Source organism: Myotis yumanensis, unplaced genomic scaffold (genome assembly GCF_028538775.1).
Source record: "Myotis yumanensis isolate MYYU_CA2020_CCGP unplaced genomic scaffold, mMyoYum1.0.hap1 SCAF_3, whole genome shotgun sequence".
Lineage (NCBI taxonomy): Eukaryota > Metazoa > Chordata > Mammalia > Chiroptera > Vespertilionidae > Myotis > Myotis yumanensis.
This window is the reverse complement of record NW_027223754.1, coordinates 76,042,215-76,063,254: the sequence shown is the minus strand read 5'-3', so window position 1 is coordinate 76,063,254 and position 21,040 is coordinate 76,042,215. Positions and strand designations below refer to the sequence as shown.

The following is a 21,040-nucleotide window of genomic DNA, read 5'->3' as shown; positions in this document are numbered from 1 at the left end:
TGAGCTGCAGTTTGCATTGGGAGGCCGGGCCATCAACCCAAAACCACCACTCCCTAGGCACTGCTCTGGAGGCACAGTGCCCCTGACCCCCATCAACCCATCCAGCTGCATCCTCATCAGGCAGCCGGGACTGAGGGACGGAGGGAGGGAAAAAAGAGATCATGGACTCCATCCCTAGCTCCTGCCTCCTCCTATTGGACTGGTGCCACCCAGGACTTGCAGGACAGTGCACAAAGTGGGTGGCCTTGCCGCACAGCTACCATGACTCCCTGGTCTGCCCCAGGTGTCCCTCGGGCACTCATCCCAGTTCTCTAAGCCTCAATCTGCACCCCTAGTGAAGTTGTGGGAGCTCCACCTAGGGACCCACTTCTCCATAGCTGGGTGCAGCAAACCAGGAGATGCGAGGGGTGGTGGTGGAAGATGGTGGTAGATGCTCAGCTGACCGAGATGAGCAGGGCTGGGATAAGCGGGAGTGGCTCTTCCCCCGCCACCTGCCCCTTCATGCACTACTACATCCCTCAGGGGATGTTGGATTCTGGTTTCAACCCAATCCCCAGAGGCTACTCTGCAGGCTCCACTGGTGCACGAATCTGTGCACCAGGCTGCAGGGGTTCTCAACCTTTGGGTCACAAACAATGAAAATACATCCTGCATATCAGATATTTACATTATAATTCGTAACAGTAGCAAAATTACAGTTATGAAGTAGCAACGAAAATAATTTTTATGGTTGGGAGTCACCACAACATGAGGAACTGTATTAAAGGGTCTCGGCATTAGGAAGGTTGAGAACCACTCTACCATAACATAAAATACCATAAAGGATTGAATAATTCTTTAACTTAAAGGAACCCTTATGCCCTTGTTCAAGGCCCTGGTAGAGATATTAAGGGTGGATCTACAATATAGTCACATAATCACACATTTATGTAACATTTGTCATTTTATTTTATTATTTTATTTTATTTTATTTTTGCTGTTAATCCTCACCTGAGGCTATTTTTTTCCATTGCTTTTCAGAGAGATAGAAGGGAGGAAGGGAAAGAGAGAAACATAGATGTAAGAGAGACCACATTCTTTTTTTTTTAAAACATATTATTAAATGAGTCATCAAGCAAGAATATAATTCTGTATTTACATCTATATAGTACCAACTGGGAGCTCCGGTAATGTAATAATTCAGTATCTTCAATTAATAGATTTTTTCAAATAATGTACTTGATTTTCTTTTATTGAAAATATTTTCACACATTAAAAATTTCAATTATAAAAAATTATGTATAAACAATAATTCATGACATATTTGTTTAAAAATAATGCGTATAACAGTTTTGATTTAAAAAATTTAAATTTTAAAATCTGTATAGCTAATGTGTTACTGTCATAACTAGCTAGTTATTGATATTAATAATAGGAAAGGAGCAATGGGAGGCCAGGCATTATAAGCATGATCATCAAGGCAGCTTCACTAGGAAGCTGCAACTTCACACTTCACAGAGAACCACCCATCCATTTCCTGTGCATCACTGGGATAAGGGGTCTAACAAAGGAGCCCATGCACAGTGAAGATGGGGTGACATAAGGAAGGTGCTTGCCTGTCATTCTAACCTGAGAACAAAGATAATTGGCTAGGAGGTGGAGCCACTTCAAACATGCACGATCTCGGAAGGGTAAAATCCCTAACACAAAGGAATTCTCTACCTCTTGTTTTTCTTGCTTTACTCCTGCTTCCTTGCACTTGCCGGGTCCTTCCTCTACAGCATGTGCCAATGGCCATGCAGACCCTGCAAGCAACGGACTGAACCTGGGAACACAACACAAAGCAAATGTGGAGCAGCAACTCTGGGCAATTGGCTTTGATCTTAGCCCTGCTGAAGACAAAATGGGACTTTTTCCAAAGCAGGAAGGGGGGAGATGGGACCCTGAAGAGGAATTCCCTTAATGTTACCTCATCAATAAAGCTTTCCACAATATCTCATCCTCCCGTGGGGGCCTGAGGAAATTATTCCTGCAGCGCCCCAAGAAGCCCACTTCCACCAGCAACAGGTGGGAACACAGAGTATACCCCACATATAACAAATGCACATCATTTTTTTAAAAAATGAATTGGTTTTAGAGAGAGAGGGATGGAAATGGAGAGAAAGAAACATCTGATGTAAGAGAGAAACATCAATCAGTTGCCTCCTGCACATGCCTCAACTGGGGATCAAACCCACAACCTAGATATATACCCTGACCGGGAATGGAGCCCGCAGCCCTCAGGTGCAAAGGCTGACACTCCAACCAACTGAGCCACACCCGCCAGGGTGCATGTTATTATTTTTTTTTTTTAATGCTTGATCCACAGTTAATTTTTTAGGATGATCCACCAATATATTCATTCATGAAACTGCCTAACTTATTATAAGTGGTTTGATGGTGGCTAAGGGCAAATTCTGATAACATTTAAATAATTATCCTCATCCCGAACACATGAAATGTTAATATGAACATATAAAATGAAATTTTAAATGAAATGTGAAGTATTTCATAAGTATTGAGTGATGTTCTAACAGCGTTACTGAAATACCAGGATCTGGCATGAAGACAATGACCCTAAAAGCTGCTTAAAAGAACAGCACAGTAAATCCATGCTCTATTGGCTGTCATTTTAAGAGATTTAGAGACAATTAAAAAACAGTAGAAAATAAAACCTCATTCTTTTTTATTTAATTTTTGAACTCAAAGCTGGTAGACTTTTCGAGTAGATGAAGAAAAATACTCATTTTTGTTTTTGAATGATCAAATATTCCAGTCTATAGTAGCCTTTTCAGAACATTGTAGTGAGAAAAAGACAAATTGCTTAGATGGGAAGTGTTCCAGAAAATGAGCTACAATAGTTGACCCAGTGTCAAGATGGAGTCTGGCTGCTTATTTCCCCATCCCTTAATGAGGCTAACCTGCAGTTATGATTGGGAAATAAAATATATTTCTTTATGAAGAACTGTTCTTCAGTATCACAAAACCTAGATCTTATGAAAGAGGATTAATGACTTAGCAGGAAAAAGATTTTAACCCTGCTGGCGTAGACAGTGATCTATTACATTCACATCAGCAATTTGTAAGGTTTTTGATTCCTAAAATGAGAATACAAAAGACTTGGCAGAAATACAACACACACACACACACACACACAAATTCTTTTTAAAAAGTCATAAGTAATTATGAGAGGAAAAATTAAGTTACCTTTTTAACGTGTGAAATAAAATGTTTCCTTTAGAAGCTAGATGATCAAAATATCAAAAGTTATAGTAAAGTATTAATGATTTCATGTTAGTTAAAATTAGTATTAAAAGTAATCTTGCCAAACATGGTAGGAACAAGAGCAGATGGAATTAAGATGATGCAGAAACTTTTGCCTAAGCTCTTGGATTCATTATCAAATAATCAAAGATTTTAGAAAAATTAAAATGTGTTCTGTAAGAGATATGAAAGAATGCCAGTTTCAAGAAAAAAAATTAAGTTCTTTTCAGAGAAATAGAAAAATATATAGGATAATTATTATTATATTTTCCCTGGCACATTTTATTTTAAAAGTTATTTTAATTTACTATGATAAAACAATATAATAAAATAGAACATAGAAAAATAGTGTAATAATAAAATTGAAAATATAACATAACACTTTAGTCAATAGCCCTTTCATGAAAAATTATTCCCAGTATCTGGAAATTCAAAATAAAATTTTAACACTCAAATTTCACAATGCACTAAACATATTTTTTAAAATCTATGTATATAAGTTTTTTTATACTTTTGCTATCACCAACTCTCATTTTTTATTATGCATACCAGTTTTTTGCTGAATAATGAATGTAGCATATTTATAAGTAATGATTTCTATGTATATTATTATTGTTTTCTGGCTCTTCTTAATTTGATGTTTTCTTTTGGTGATAGTTTTTTAAACTGGTGACATGTCATCAATTATTTTTTGTTTTGCATTCCAGACAAACAAAGCAGTTATTTTCCAACCCACAAAAATTATTCTCATAATACAAAACAAATTATCTTTATTCCATGAGTTTTTATGAGAGAATAACATGATAAATGAGCAGTCCTGTAAACACTAATAACAGATGAACTTTTCTCACAATTCAATAAGACAATATGTAATATATGTGGCATTACAATATGTAAAATGTGAAGAAATTACTGAAAAAGGCACTAACGTGTTTTAAAAGCATACTGATTTTTCAACAGACCAGACTAATAGCGGTAAGAATGAAATTCTTCCCTAATTAACACACTAACAGTTTATATCATAAATTTTCTTCACCAACCTAAGAATCTTCTGGCACCAATGCAAAAAAAAAAAAAAAAAAGGCAATCTTACTTGCTAAACACATTACTTGAGGAACCAATACTTTTTTGGTTGTTAAAAGATTGAAAAACAGTTCTAAGAACAGATTTAAAAGCAGGAAGCCAAAGTAGGGGGTACTTGTTTTTTCCAAATTCTTCAAAGGTTTGCAAAATGACACTAACAACTTCCAACTGAAATTTTGGGATCTAATTTTTAATTGGAAAAAGGCTTGCAGTTTGAAGAAAACCAGTCATCTCATGGAATCAGTAATTCTCATTATTGCTAAATTTAAAGTGTTGAGACTTTGAAACCTTCTAAATCACTTAGTCTTTCATCAACTTGGATATGGATTTGCATAGAACATTTTAATTCTTTATGACTCGCTTTAATCTTCTTAATATACGTTGTTTCTGAGTCACTTCCCCTGAACACACTGTCACTGTTAATTAATTAATCAGCATTTTTGGCAATACTTATATTTTCAGACAGTTTCTTTTATAATCAGTTATTATAATTAAAAATAAAATTTTTCTTATTTGTTATATTGTTTTTATTTAATACATTAATCTTGAAAATAACAATATTTATCTAATTGTAACTGACCCTATCTCTATTTCCATCTTCACCCAACAAATAAAAGATAACAGTCAACATTTTCATTTAGACATCTAGTTATTTTACTGTCCAAAGAAATGGTCAAAGTAAAAAAGCCACTGAAAATATCAGGAAGCTAATATTCTTTTCATGACCAAAACAAAAAGAGGAAATGGTAGTACATATGATTTTGAAACCAATAGAAAATATTTGATGTGATTAGTTTTCTAATAAGTCAAATACAGGAACCGAGATTCTCTTATTTTGAAAATAAAATAGATTTTCAAGGTTTCTTGAACATTTTCCACAATCTGTTTTTAGCTGATAAGCAGTAGGTAAGCTATTCATCATTTAGATGAGAACATGCTTAGTTTATTCTTACTAATTAATTATTGGGGGCGGGGGGATACAGAAAGAATAAATAAACTTCAAACTCTTCTTTACAGCTGGAATATTCACATAAAATTCTTAGTAATGGCTTTTGAGTTACAACTTCCCTGAAATAGAAAATTTCCCCCCACATGCAGGCTGGAGAAAATACTGACTTTCTAAAGTCATTAGCCTTAGGCTTCCTAGCACGGATCTTCTCTCCTAGCAGTAAACCATTTCCTTAAAGGAAAATGCCTCTCTTCCACTGAGGGTAGTCTTGATAGAAGGGTATTTTCCATCTTCCTACAATCACTACCCATCTTTACCTTAGAAGCCTGGTGAGCAAGATCCTTTTTCCACCCAAGACTTGAGAGAGCCCATAGCTTACTTGTGATCAGTTGATAACAGTCAGTCCTTATCTGTTGGTACCAACTGCAGGGGAAGAGGAGATGACAGAAGCAGAGCCTAACTGGTCAGGGTAGACTGACTGCCATTCCTGCTGGTGGTGGTTGCATTCTCCCTGCCTTCTGCTTCTTAGCTCTAAGGCACTTTCTGAATTTCAACAGTCCTATGATTGGACTCCCAGGTCCTTTGACTCTGCCAACTTCCCAAAACTTCCTCCCAGGTCTTATCAAAATTCCCTTTGGCTTAAGTGATCTAGAGTTCATTTATGTCACTAATATCACTGTCTTCCTATTAATGATATGTATACTGGAAAGTTCATTGCTCTTTAGGCATTTCTTATTTTATTAAGATTTTTTTTAATGATCATATCATTTTATTTTCTGAGACCTTTATTATTTGGCCTGTAGTTGTACTTCTTGGTTATATTTCAAGTTGTTATTCCAAGAACTAGTGATTAAGTACAATATTAACATTTCATTACATGTTGGACAAAGTTTTTAAATTTTAAATGTACTCATCGGTAAATTGTTTCATCTCATCTGATCATCATAAATGCCAAGTTTTCAACAGAACAAAGGCTACCCTTCTATTTTATAGATGGACTACTTTTCAGTGAAAACAAGCAGATTTTAAATAATAAGTGCTATAACTTCAAACCAAGTTTTACATTATATTTGATATTATTTACCATACAACACACTGCCTTCATTACTGTAGGTGGGACAATTAAAGAGCAAGAAGGTGGAATGTATTAGCGGTTCTAGTCACCAGTTCCAAAGTGTGAATAACCATCCCCAGTACATACATACACCACCAAACAATGCTCAGAACACCAGTTGGGTGTCCTATAATTCAACTCAATTCCAACTCTACCTGGTAATACAATCAAATTCCACAATAGAGGGCTCAGTCCCATAAGATTGTCTCCACTTCAGACACCAATAACAAGCCCAGTTTGTTACCTGTACTTCTGATCAATTGTTTATAGTTCAGAAGTTCCCACTACCCCCTCCTTGGGTTGGTTTAACTTGCTAGAGAAGCTCACAGAACTCAAGAACCCCATTTACCACTAGATTACAGGTTTATTTCAAAGGATGTTAAAGGATAGGAATCAATAGCTGGATGAAGGGATATGAAAGGCAAGGTCCAGAACAAAGAAGTTTCTGTCCTTGTGGAGTTTGGGGTCTGGCATGGTGGTACAAGGAAGATTTTGCCTCTCCAACCTGGAAACACCCCACACCTTCTCCTTTTGAATTTTTATGGAGGTTTCATTGCATAGGCATATGTGATTAAATCAATGATCAATGGTGCTTGATTCAATCTCCAGGCCCTCTTCTTTTTGCAGTAATTAGGGGTGGGTCTGAAAGATCCAAACCCTATATTTATCTTTGTTCCCCATCCATAGGTGCTTTCCAAAATTTAACTCATTAACCTAAGTTCAGTGTGGCAGAAAACGCTTGTTATGAATGGCAACATTTGTTTCACCTTTTATGGCTCTGAAGTGATTTCAAACTAAGGACAAGAGACTAAATATTATGATATAAGATGCTCCCAGGAAATTTCAAGGGTTTTTCTCTTTGGAAATTCCAATGGTTTGGGGGACTGTGACTAGAAATGATGGGTGAAGAACAATTGCATATGAGAAATGTATTTTGGTCAGCTGAATGTTCAAATATACGTTTCTTATAAATCACAATATTGCATTATAAAATAAACAAATAGGAAAAATAAAGGAAAGTCCATAGGCATTAACCTTATGCCTGTGGTTTAAGATTGTATAGCATAGTGTCAGGATTAGTATAATGTCATAGATTTCATTCACACAGTCAGGAGAAATCTACAACAGTATGTTCCTCAACATTTTAAAGGTACTAATAGAAATTTCACTGGAGTCTATTAAAAATCTGCAGTTAGTGGATAAAGATAGGAACTGTTCTAAGGACTTTGGCTACTTGTGTTTTAAGCTTTTTTTCTTTCCTCAGTTAACATCCAGGCTAATGTAAACCAAAATTAATTTTAGAGTGTAATAAGGAATAATAGGCATTTATTTGAGCAAAGGGAGCTGTGATCTGGGAGACACAGATTCAGGTAGCAACCTAAATTGTGTTCCACCAACAGAGGAGAGCCCACTTTTTAAAAAAATATATATTTTTATTGATTTCAGAGAGAAAGGAAGGAGAGATAGAAACATCAATGATGAGAGAGAATTATTGATCAGCTGCCTCCTGCACGCCCCACACTGAGGATTGAGCCCACAACCCAGGCATGTGCCCTTGACCGAATCGAACGTGGGACCCTTCAGTCTGAAGGCTGACACTTTTCCCACTGAGCCAAACTGGCTAGGACAGGGAGCCCACTTTTTATAGCAAAAACTCCTGCCCAGGTTTCCAATTAGGTTCATTTTACGTAAATGAGATCTGCAAATTGTGTAGTGTTGATTGGATGAGACAGGTCTCAGTCTGTTGAGAGAAAGAGAAAACCCTGCAGTGGTTGACTCAGACAGCATGAAAAAAGGGGGCATTGTGTGGGAAGCTGAGAGTTCAGTCTGAGGTTCTCTCGGGTATACAGAGTATGTGTGGAGCCCTTATCATCAAATGGCTGGTAGGCTCTTATCCTATATAATAAAAAGCTAATATGACAATCAACGGGACGGCAGAACAACCGGTCAGTATGAGTCACACTGACCACCAAGGGGCAGATGCTCAATGCAGGAGCTGCCCCCTGATGGTCAGTGCACTCCCACAGGGGAAGCGCCACTCACCCAGAAGCTGGGCTCACGGCTGGCGAGTGCAGCGAGCCTCTCCCTCCTCTGCGGCAGTGCTAAGGACCCTCAGGGGATGACTTCCCCTAGGGGAGCAGCCCTAAGCTGGCAGTCAGACATCCTCCGAGGGGTCCCGGACTGTGAGAGGGCACAGGCCGAGCTGAGGGAACCACCTCCCTCCACCCAGTGCACAATGTCATGCACCAGGCCTCTAGTTATTTATAAAATCTGTATCCTCTGTTGACCCAGGAGTCCATCTCAACAGGTTCTCAGAGTTCACTTTAAATGAATCTTTCTTCTTGGATTGCACACTAAGGACCTGTTCACTGTGTGGAATATCTGAGTATTACTGGAGAGTGGCTAACACAAGGAAGTACTTACCTGAATTTGTTAATTTTAATAATTGACTTATATTTGTCAGCTCTCAAATAACATTCAAATAATAATAATAATAATAATAATAATAATAAACCCTGTATCTTCAAGGAACCTCCTTTCAAAAGAATTGCCAACAAACATAAGAAGAAATAGAGGGTGAGACAATATACATATGAATACAAATTATATGTGGATTTAAGAATTTAATTATTCAGCTGCCATTTCTATCTGAATAAGCTTACAAAGGCAAATGTAACCGTAAGTTGAACTTATGGTGATGAGCAGAGCAGCAGGTTGGGTCAGGAGGAGGACAGTGCTCCATGGTGGTAAAGAGCTGTGATTCCAAAGGCTAATGGATCTAGAACAGTTGGTTGCATCATGCACCAGCACCATGCTCCCAAGACGGAGCACATGCATCGAAGGTGATTGCATCACTCCATAAAATTCCGAGTGGAACAGCATGTACACTGACTCTCTAAGGGAACATTTGAACTTGTTGTTAAAGGACAGGCCAGTGAACCCTGGAGGCAAAGAGCATTAAAAACATCAGAGTATTTTTCTTCTGTAGAGTGTACAGTCTTGTGATATTGTATTGTGCCTGGTCATATTGCATTTCTCATAATATTTAGTCTGGTGTGATTTTCTATTTGAGTGCTGCTTTTCTCTCTGAAATATGGAAAACTTGGATCCTCCTTGACCAAACTGCTATAAATAATGACAGCCTTATTGGACCTTACATAATGACATTCAAACATAACTCAAATTAGCTCGAAGTGCGGAAGATGAGCACTTGCAACAGACAAAACTTACACACATTTTCTGCCTGCCTGAGTCACACATGCCCACAATCCTCACACCACTAATATTATCTTTCCAGGGTTAAACTTAGCCTTCGCAGGCTATGCTTGCTTACTGCTATTACATGTTCAAACAGCAGGCCACCAGGGGGGAGGCAGGAAAATGGCCAAACAGTAACCACATCACGTGGACTAATAGTAGTGCTGGAGTAACATAAAGCAGTTCCACAGAGCTCTGTAATTTTTTGACCTGGATATGTTCTTAAATATGACACAATGCTGACATTTTTGCTTTTACCCTGTGGTGAGCTCTAGTACTAGGAAAGACATTTTTTCTCTGTTTCTTTCATGTTATGAACTTGTATTTTTCTAAATAGCACGGACATAAAACTGAAAATCAATGTATTATTTGAGATGAAGTTTGGTGCATGTTTTATTTGTAATTTCATAGCCATGTCCACAGTGAGTTAAGGAACCTATTTATTAAGTGTGTAATTGTATTTGTAATTATAATACCTGGCTTATAGGTCCAACCTTGATTAATAAAAAGAGTAGTAGAACATTATTTGTCACAAGAAAACCTACTAGGAAGGATAATAATATTGGTTTAGGACACTTTTTCTGTTATCTTGTAAGTATTACCATAAGCATCATGTGTTTTACTTTCATCCAAGAAACAAAGTATCAGATTTCACCATTACAATATGGATATTGCTTTATGACACTATTAGGTACTATTTTCAACAGTGGACCAAGACGTGGTCCAGCCATTCCTTGATCTAGTAAAATTATGAGGGAAATATGGACTTAATGGACCATGGTTATCAAAAGATGTAAATCCTACCAGATTATTAGCAAAGCTATGTTCCAAATTCTAGCAGACAGGTTTCTGTTAGTAAATGCAGCGTATATTCTAACCCCCAAATTCTGCATGATGAACTTTTTCTTTACCCTGAACACAAATCGGATATCAAGATCTTGCAACTTTGCAACCAGCTCCAGGATAAAGAACAACATAGTGCTGAGAAAACAAGTTCACGTGAAAGATACTGAAAAAAAATGAGTGAAATTATGTTTGAGTATTATTATATTCAAAGAGTATACCACGAATAACTTATAGAACTTTATATGTAAATGGTGAAAGAATTAAGGGCAGAGAAAAAACACCTTAAACACACAATGACCATCCTTATAAAAGCACAGCTCCATCAAGGTCAAAGAATGTGGTCAATCTGATTACTGATTCCTCCTGAAAGGCTTTAGTCAATTAAGCAGATACTGCATTAGAGTTTTATTTATTGAGCTAGCATTGATTTTTAAATCTAATAATTCTAGCCCTAAATTCTCTTTTATGTTAGTTTCTTTTTAAAGTTGTTTTTATTGAAGGTTAGCATTAATAAAGAAAAGTATACAAATTATAAGTGTACAATCTGATAATTTTTTACAAAGTTACTGCATTCATATAACCACCAACAAGAGTAAGAAAATAGGATATTATATGGACTTAGGACACTTCCCTTTTGCCTCTGTACTTTCAAAACTTTCTATCATAGTTAACCACTATTATGACCTCTAATACCATAAGTTAAGTTTGGCACTTATTGATCCTCATAAATTGAATTACACATATGCTCTTTTTTGTCTGATGTCTTTCCCCAATCCTCCATAATTGATATTCTTGCATATTACTCCATAACAATTGTTCATTCATTTTCATTGCAATATAGTATTCTACTTTGTAAACACCACAATTGCTTTGTTCATTTTACAGATGATGGACGCTTGAGTAGAATAATGTTTGGAGCAATTACAAATATTCTTCTTCTTCTTCTTCTTCTTTTTCTTCTTCTTCTTCTTCTTCTTCTTCTCATTCTCATTCTCTTTTTTTTTAACATTACTTCTTATTGTCCTCTTTATAATGGTAGTTTTTCTGGTGAGTGTACACTGGTAACCTGCCATTTTAATATTATAAAATCTTTATCAAAGCTTAAATCATAAAAACAATATTATTTTATTGTTATCTTCTTGAAAAAATTTTGTCTTACATTTCAACTTTAGTTGCTTCACCCATTTGTAATAATTATTTGTTTGGTTGGAGAAATAGGGGTCAAGATTATTTTTCCCCACATTGATACCAATTTAATTCAGCACCATTAATCAGAATGACCATACTTTTGTCACTGTATTGTAGTATTTTACATATATCATAAATACAGTAACAAATACATATAGAATTTGTTTCTGGGCTCTATTTTGTTATATTCATTTATTTTTTCCTTATAGCCCCCTTGTCTTACTTACATTGGTATCGTATATTTAGTGTTGTTCTGCCACTTTTGGAGAACATTGCTCAGATTTTGATTGAATTTGCATTGAAAATATATATTAATTTGAGGAAATTTAACATCTTTATAATATTGTAGATATTGATAAATAGAAATTTTGAAATCTTTTATTACATTAAGTCTTAGGCTACTGTTATCTGCTAGCTTAATTTCTAGGTATTTGGTACATACTACTTATTATATTTTTTGTTTGTTGCTAGTACATAGGAATAAAATTGGTATTTATAGATTGTTTTTGCATGCAATAAAATTCTCAGGATCAGCTACTTCAATAGCTTACTATAAATTATTTTGAAATTTCTGTTTATACACATATGTATTCCTATGTTCATGAAGCATCTTTTATAATACCCAAGACATGGAATCAACCTAACTATTTATCAATATATATATATATATATATATATATATATATATATAATAGAATATCTCTCAGCCATAAAAAAAGAATGAAATCTTGCCATCTGCACCAACATGGATGAACATGGAGAGTATTATGCTAAGTAGAATAAGCCAGACAGAGAAAGACAAATACCATACAGTTTCACTTATATGTAGAATCCAACAAACAACATGAACAAACAAAACAGAAACAAACTCCAGATATGGGAGACTTTTTGATGGTTGGAAGATGGGAAGAAGTTAGAAGGATAAGTAAACAGGGTAAGGGATTAAGATGTATAAATTTTCAGTTATAAAAATATTCAAGAGGATATATAGTACAGCATAGGGAATATAGTCAATAATATTCTAATAACTATCTATTGTGTCAGGTGGGTACTAGATTTATTGAGGTGATCACTTCTTAAGTCAAGTAAATATGTAATCATTATGTTGTATACCTGAAATAAATATAATATTTTATGTCAACTGTAGTTGGAAAATAAAAATATTATTTTTTTTTAAAGTGTAGCCCCATTATTCACTTAGGATCCACTGGTTAAATCATGCATTACACCATTTGATTATCATGCTGGGTTGATAAAATTTCACAATAGCTTGTTGAAAGCACAACTGAAATACTAAATTGGAGGCAATACTCTCTGAGAATGTGGTACCCTCCTACAAGGTATAGAATATGTATTGAGTCAAAGGTCTTTTATGACTCCGTCCCCAATAAGAAAAATACATACGTCTGAGAAAAAAGAGTGGAAAGAGGAATGATCACTCTGGAAGACACGCTTTGGCCTCTGTTAGAGATCCTGGTCCAGGATATACCACAAAAAATATTAAATTCTAAACTAAACTGTCTCCCTTGGTATTTTAGGACCCTTGCCAGTCATGGACCAGCAGTCAGTAAGTTGAGTCACTTTCTTAACAGTGATATTAAGCTTAATCATGAGCAAGAGTGAGGAAACATGTTGGAATAGGTATGCTACACAGATGATTCCTGGGGTGCTCCTTGCTACCTCCTAGCTCAATTGTGTTTTAAATGGGAAGGTACAGTCACTTCATTCTGAAAAGGACATGGTGATCAGGAAGAGGTCAGTCTCATCCAACATGCAGGTTTGGGTAACACCACCCATTAAGTCACTAATGAGAAACCTAGATTATAAATTGCTGTAGGGATGGAATGAAATTCAATTGAGGATCCTACACCAACTGAAGGGGTAAGGACTTTGGTTCTTCTTACTATACTCCCATTTCTGAATTTTACCTCAGGAGGTCAGGCTCACAGGAGGAGTTGCTTCCTTGATGTTTATGGAAAAGTAAATATAAACTACACAAAAGTTAAACTATGGAAAAAAAGGAGATGTGTTTCCTGGTCAATGAAAGACTTGTCTCCCAGCCATGAGGAGTGTTGTTAGCAGATATCTCATAGCTATGTCAGATACTGGTCTGACACACCTTCCGAGAATCACTACACCTAAGGTTACATACTACCCAGAACAGCCCACATCCATTGACTAAGAACAACAAGGGTAGAGATCCAACTGTTTTGGCCTGAGGCAGAACACTGCTAACAATTGTTTCTTACTCTAGAACTTGTAAGTTGACTAATGCTTTTGTTCAGATTTTAATGCATTTTGAGTATTTCTTCTGACATAATTTTCTTCCACCACTTTCCTTTCACACCTATCAACCTTTGTAAGTATCTTGCACCTGAAGCTCTGTTGTAATGTCTTTCTCCAAAGAACCCAAAATGCAATGCTCTGGACCCTTGAGAGTACCAAAATCTCTAAGCCACTTCTTTAAAAATTCTCAGACACCCTATCTCTTCTATACTCTTCTCCTTATCTCTTACAAATTAGGAGATACTTTGAAGGGAAAGAAGGCAAAAGTGTCAGCTTCACCATAATAAAGTTTACTTTTCTCTAAGACCCCAGTCCTTTAAGTCCTCATTGCCTTGACTGCTTTCTAATGCCTTCAGGTACCAATTTTTTTTTTTTAATTTATCTGGCTTTTTAAATTGTTCCTGGTGGAAATATAGGCTACTATGTTGTCTCAGTCATCTCTGGATGTCATAAAAAGACACCTTAAGTTGGGTGGTTAAAACAACTGAAATTTATTTCCCACAGTTCTGGAATCCGAAAGTCTGAGATTACAGTCCCAGCATGGTAGTGTTCTAGTGAAAACATTCTTACTAGTGTAGAGGCAGAAAACTTTTCCATTCCTGGCTTTGGGGATGATATAATAATTAAACTGACATAAGACAAATCAACTGAAGAAAAAAAAATTAAATATAAGAGACTCATAGAAATATGTGACCCCAACAATTAGTTACTTGAGGCTTATATACCATGCTGAGCTAAGCTGAAAGGGCTACGGGTCTGGATCTTCAAATAAAAGAAAGACAAATTGTAAGATGAGAGAGCTTGGTGAATAAATATTGCCATGCTATAGAGATATATTTTTTCTTTTAAATATAACTGATTTAAGAGAGAGAAGAAGGAAGAGAGAGAAACATTAATTTGACTTATTTATGCATTCATTGCTTGATTCTTGCATGTGCCCTGACCAGCTATCACACCCGCAACCATGGCTTACCAGGGACAATGCTTTAACCAACTGAGCTACCTGGCTAGGGCCAATAAGTCTTTATAGTATACTAGAGGCCCGGTGCACAAAAATGTGTGCACTCGGGGGGGAGGCGGGGTCCCCCAGCCTGGCCTGTGCCCTCTCCCAGTCTGAGACCCCTTGGGAGATAACGAACTGCTGGCTTAGGCCTGCTCCTGGGTGGCAGAGGGCAGGCCCAATCCCTAGGTGCAGCCCCTGGTCAGGCTCAGAGCAGGGCTGATTGGGGAAGTTGGGGTGCCGCCCCCTGTCATGCACAGAGCAGGGCGGATCAGGGGGTTTCGATGCCACCCTCAGTCACGCTCAGGGTAGGGCCGATTGGGGGGTTGGGGCACCGCCCCCTGTCACACTCAAGGCAGGGTCAATGGGGAGGTTGTGGTGCCACCCCCTAGCACGCACAGAGCAGGGCCGATCAGGGGGCTGCCCGCTGTCACTCACAGAGCAGGGCCAATCAGGGGGTTGGGGCGCTGCTCCCTGTTACTCACAGAACAGAGCCGATCAGGGGGTTGGGGCGCTGCCCCCTGTCACTCACAGAGCAGGGCCCATCAGGGGGTTGAGGAGCTCCCCCCTGTCACACACAGGGCAGGGCGAATCAGGGGGTTGGGGCGCTGCACCCTGTCACACTGTGGGCAGGGCCAATGGGGAGGTTATGGCTCTACCACGTTAAACACAGAGCAAGGCCCGTGGTGGGGGGTTGGGGTGCCACTCTCTATCACCCACAGTGCAGGGCCGATCAGGGGATTGGGCGTCGCCACTGTCACACTCAGGGCAGGGCTGATGGAGCGGTTATGGCTCTACCCTGTCACACACAGAGCAGGGCCCATGGAGGAGGCGGGTTGGGGCGCCGCACCCTGTCAAACACAGAGCCGCAGGGCAATCAGGGGATTGGGGAGCTCCCCCCATCAGGCACAGAGCAGGGCTAATCAGGGGGTTGGAGCGCCTTCCCCTGTCATGCACAGAGCAGGGCAGATAAGGAGGTTATGGCCCCGCCCCCTGTCACACACAGAGCTGCAGGGCGATCAGGGGGTTTGGGTACTGTCCCCTGTCATGCTGATCCCAGTGCCAGGAGGCATATTACCCTTTTACTATATAGGATAGAGGCCTGGGGGCTTGCTGGTTTGCCCTGAAGGGTGTCCTGGATCAGGGTGGGGGTCCCCACTGGGGTGCCTGGCCAGTCTGGCTGAGGGGCTGAGGGCAGTTTTCTGGCTGGCGGGTGACTGAAGCTCCCAACCGCTCCTTTTTTTCTTTTTTTTCTTTTTTTATTCTGGGCCAGCTTTAGCTCTGAGGCCTCACTGCTGAAAGCTGGTTTCTGGCCTTTACCTTCTGTATTTGATACAATGTTGTGGTCCGGCTGGCTGAAGCCCGGCTGACTGAAAGCTGGTTTCTGGGGTTTTGTTTAGCTTCTATATTTGTTACAATGTTTCTTAGAGTTGCAGCTGAGAGGCTGGCAAGTCAGGCGGGGAATGGTGGAGTTCGCCATCTCTGGAGCAAGCAAGCCTCCCTGCTTGCTTCAGCTCATGGTTTCCGGCCGCCATTTTGGCTGACAGTTAATTTGCATAAGGATATGCTGATTAGCCAATGGGAAGGGTAGCGGTCGTATGCTAATTACCATGTTTCTCTTTTATTAGTGTAGATAAAGTTATTTCTGGTAATTGGTCTCTTCCTGGTGCAGGTCCCCTATTTAAATTCTTTGAGGTATTAAGGGAGAAGCAAAAAGCTCTTCCAGAATTGGCTTGAAATAATCCACACGCTAAAATAGCACATCTGTTCTGCTCCCTGACTTGCTGATGGTTGCCTTCTCTCTGTGTCCTCATTTAATTAATATATGCAAGTAATTAAAAAAATAATGTTTAAAAGTTCCCAAAGTTCTTTCACCTGAACTCATTTCTAAGAGGAAAACAGTAATTTACTTATTTCATCAGTTATTTTCCCTTCTCCATTATTAATTTCAAGCTATTATAACTTGCTGTGAGCTTTTATATATACATTCATGACTTTTGACATTGTCAATTGACTCTCTATGATGGTAAATAAGAATATCAGTGTATTATATGTAGGATATTTTATCCTGCCAGTGTAATTATCCCTCAAATTTTATTAAATTTACTATTTTTTATTTATATTCATATAAATATTACTTACTTGCCGAGCCAAGCACTATGCTATTATTTCTTCTACAACTTTTAAATTTTAATTTAATATCTTCTTTCTTATTTGTTCATAATTATTTCATATCCGATTATTCTTAATCCATTCTTGAAAAGCTCCAATAATTTATTTCCATTTTAATCAACAGATGAAAGTTACTTTGAAAATTTATCAGGTCTATTTATCTTTTTTCTGGAGGCAGCTCTCTGAGAGCCCTCAGACATACTGTTCCCATCTTACCTGCTTGCTCTCTAGACCACTGACAAAGCTCTCATCCTGGGCTTGCTTTGCTATCATCTGGAGAATTTCCTTCCCCTCGCTAGTGTGAGATTTCGTTTTATGCCTTCATTTATATCTTCCTCACCATTTTTCTAGTGTTTGCCTGCCACCCAATCACAAAGTTAGTGCTACATATTTTAGGTTTTTGTTATGGTATACCCCAGCTCAAGATACCATTTCTTGTATCATTTAGCTTGTACACATCAAATCCCCACCCCAACCCCCAAACTTAATGACTTAGCTCATGTTCTATGGGAGAATTGTAAGTGTAGGCAGGTATTCTGTCTTGGCCCACTCAAATAATATCTTCTCAGCTATCTCTTCTATTCTTGGTTAGCTGAAAGCTTGACTAGTGACTAGATATTCTAAGACGACTTTAGTCATGTGTCTATTGGTTGGCAAGTTGTCAACCAGGTAGCCTTAGTTCTACTCTGTGTGATCTCTTGTACACTGGCAGAATAGCTCAGCTTTGTCCTTGTGGTCGTCCCTGAGTTACAAGCACAGCACAAGAGCAAGCATCAGTGAACATAAACTTCTGAGACCTCTACTGGACTCATATTTGCTAAAATCAAATTAGATTAAATAAACTGTATGGGAATCCCAGAATCAAGAGATCAGTAAAAGGGAAAAAATTAGAGCCTTATTTGCAATCTACCACTTTTTCTTTCATAACACTATATTTTCCTACCTTTTAATTTGCCAAACACTGTTCTAAGTCTTCTGTAATTACTTACTCTTTAATTATAATAAAACTAGAAGATATTCTTATTACTGTCCTAAAATAACAGATGAGGGAACCATGACCAAGAATTTAAGGAGACTGACTGATATCAATGTGGAACATGAAGCCAGGCTGTTTGGGTTTTGCAGTCTGTGCTCTTGACTGTGGTCCAGAATTTATGTTTCTGGCTACCCCACCATGCTGCCAGGTATGACTACATTAGTCTCTGAGTTTTCCTTTGATATATCTTTTTTGTTGTTGTTCTTTCTGGTGGAGACAAACTGCATTATAAAATTTAGTATTATTGAACAATTAGAACAGCAAGAATTACAACAAATGGTCTGGTGAAAGGGAAAATAAAACATTTAATTTCTAATAATTTCCTATTGAAATAGAATTTTTTCTCCTTAAAATAACCCTTATTTTTATTAAAGAGCCAAATTAAGACCAATTTATCTATTGCATTAAGTCTAGTTTCAATTTTTGCCTACTTGTTTGCATCAACACAACAAGAACGGTAACTGACTGCCTTTGCCAGAATTTCATGATTAAGTCTCAATGTGCCCCTCAGGACAAAGAAGTCAAGCCATCCAGCTGCTGTCTGGCCTTCCTGCAATATCTGCTGGGTTAGGTGAATTTCTCACCAAGATCTGTACCTGCAGTGGCTCCACCCTGTCCCTCGCCCTAGACTTCAAGGTCTATCTCAGCAGCCCTCCTACTTGTCACAGCCTAGAGTGCATGGGGGTTCAGCAGGGATGCAGAGGCTCCCCTTCCACTCTGACCAACTGCCAGCGATGGCAGGGTATGGGCCTGATGCTCCAGTGTCATCCATTTTCAGAGCTACAAAGCAAGATACCAGGCTTTCTCTATGGCACTCTTATTGGCTTCAACTCTTCAGAGTCCAGACAGGACTCTTTAAAACGTGACACTCCAGTCAAAGTTGTTGGTCAATAAAACCACCATTGGAAACCAGTCTTGTTGAATTTATGCAAAGAAATGCATTGCCATGATTCATTCATTAAGAATTCCCAAATTTCGGAGGGATCATATAGGGAGAAAAATACACTAACTTGCTTTAAGATCTTCTGATTTTTCTTGCCAGTCCTTTCCATGGACTCTTCAGAAGATGTAATGTTTTTCTAAATGCATTATAACAAAACAGTAACTGTCTCCAAATGACAAGAAGAAATTTAAAATGACACAATTATGGATTTAATTATAATGCAGATGACATGGAATGTTGTCCTTTCTGTAAAACCCAACATTCTATAATATTATTTATATATATAAAAGGCTAATATGCAAAATGTCCTCTTGGGAGTTTGACCTGAAGACTGGGAGTTCAATAGCTCGCTATAATGTGTGCTGACCACCAGGAGGTGGCACAGAACAAAGGAAGGCCCTGGCTGGCACTGAGAAGGCCCCGATCAGCCCTGATTGCCAGCCAGGCCTAGGGACCCTACCCGTGAACTGGGCCTCTTGTAACTAATAAGCATCTAATCTAATAAAAGACAAACATGCAAATTGACCATACCTTTGCTACATCTTAAGCCATGCCCACCAGCCAATCAGAGTGACTATATGCAAATTAACCCAACCAAGATGGTGGCTGGCAGCCACGGAGCTGGAGCGAGCAGGAGGCAAGGTTGCTCCAGTAATGGAGGAAGCCAAGCTTCCTGCCTGCCAAGGCCAGCTCTGAGCTCCATTCAAGGCAACAAAGTTTCAATTATAGAAGATAAACAAACCCCAGATACCTGCTTTCAGCCAGCCATGGCCACAGAGCTGGAGCAAGCAGGAGGCTTGGGTTGCCCCTGGCGATGGAGGAAGCCAAGCTTCCCGCCTGCCTTGGCCAGCTCTGAGCTCCACTCAAGGCTACAAAGTTTCAATTATAGAAGGTAAATAAATCTCAGAATAAAAAAAAAAGGAGAGGCTGGGAGCTTATGTCGCCGGGGGGCTTGACCAGCCTGAAAACAGCCCTCAGTCCCTCACCCAGGCTGGTCAGGCACCCCCAGTGGGGACCCCCACCCTGAAGGGGGTGTGACCAGCTGCAAACAGCCATAAGCCCCTCACCCAGGCTGGCCAGGCACCCCAGTGGGACCCTCACCCTGATCCGGGACACCCTTCAGGGCAAACCAGCCAGCCCCTACCCATGCACCAGGCCTCTATCCTATGTAATAAAAGGGTAATATGCAAACTGACCCTAAAAGCAGAACAACTGGGAATGACTGGTCACTATGACACACACTGACCACCAGGGGGCAGGCACTCAATGCAGGAGCTGTCCCCTGTTGTTCAGTGCGCTCCCACAGGGGGAGCTCTGCTCAGCCACAAGCCAGGCTGATGGCTGCCAGTACAGCAGTGGTAGTGGGAGCCTCTCCCGCCTCCTCAGCAGCGATAAGGATGTCGGAGTGCAGCTTAGGCCTGCTCCCCGCTAGCAAGTGAACCTCCCCTGAGGGCTCCTGGGCTGCCAGAGGTATGTCTGATTGCCAGCTTAGGCCCAATCCCCTGGGGAATGGGCATAAGCCAGCAGGTGGACATCCCCTGAGGGGTTCCAGACTGCGAGAGGGCACAGGCCGGGCTGAGGGACTGCCCCCCCCCCCCCCCCGAGTGCACAAATTTTTGTGCACTGGGCCTCTAGTTAGTTATAACTGTATTTGACAAAGGTTCCTATGTACCTTCAGTATAAAAATTTCCTTCATGAGAGAGAAAACAAACATTCAAGGCATCTCAGAGCTCATTGGGATGATCTAAAGACAATTCTAGGTCAAGAGAAAGTTTTTTAAAATTCAAACCCTTGAAGGATTGTCAAACTTGATTTTACCAAAAGATTATATATCAAAGTGTATTAGACACAAATATAGGCTAACAAACTTCAATTCCCATGAT

The 21,040-nt window shown here is 39.1% G+C and overlaps 1 pseudogene; it reads right to left on the bottom strand.

The window, feature by feature from the left end:
- LOC139006203 (protein FAM200C-like) overlaps window positions 1-21,040 on the bottom strand; it is a 49,737-nt pseudogene that overhangs the window by 15,863 nt on the left and 12,834 nt on the right.